Genomic DNA, 633 nt, shown 5'->3' with positions numbered 1-633 from the left:
AGTCCCATAGTCCCATTCAAAGTTGCGCACGCGCGCGCAAAGTCCCATAGAACTTAATGGGCGCTGCGCACGCACCCGCGCGATTGCGCGCGCAAAACTTTGCGTGCGGGAGCTTCGCGCGAGTTTCTTCTTATCATGCCTAAACTGAGTTTAGGCATGATAAAGGTCTTTTCACTGGCGTGCAAACAGTTTGCACCGCTTTGTGAATCAGGCCCCATATGTTATTCCAAACATTTTTTACAAATCAATAACTGCAAAGTGGGGTGTGCGTAATTATTCAGCCCCCTGAGTCAATACTTTGTAGAATCACCTTTTGCTGCAATTACAGCTGCCAATCTTTTAGGGTACATCTCTACCAGCTTTGCACGTCTAGAGACTGAAATCCTTGCCAATTCTTCTTTGCAAAACAGCTCAAGCTCAGTCAGATTAGATGGACAGTGTTTGTGAACTGCAGTTTTCAGATCTTGCCACAGATTCTCAATTGGATTTAGATCTGGACGTTGACTGGGACATTCTAACACATGGATATGTTTTGTTTTAAACCATTCCATTGTTGCCCTGGCTTTATGTTTAGGGTCGTTGTCCTGCTGGAAGGTGAACCAGTCTCAAGTCTTTTGCAGACTCCAAGAGGTT

Source organism: Hyperolius riggenbachi, unplaced genomic scaffold (genome assembly GCF_040937935.1).
Source record: "Hyperolius riggenbachi isolate aHypRig1 unplaced genomic scaffold, aHypRig1.pri scaffold_188, whole genome shotgun sequence".
Classification (NCBI taxonomy): domain Eukaryota; kingdom Metazoa; phylum Chordata; class Amphibia; order Anura; family Hyperoliidae; genus Hyperolius; species Hyperolius riggenbachi.
The sequence above is the reverse complement of the archived record's forward strand: the minus strand, read 5'-3'. Positions refer to the sequence as shown.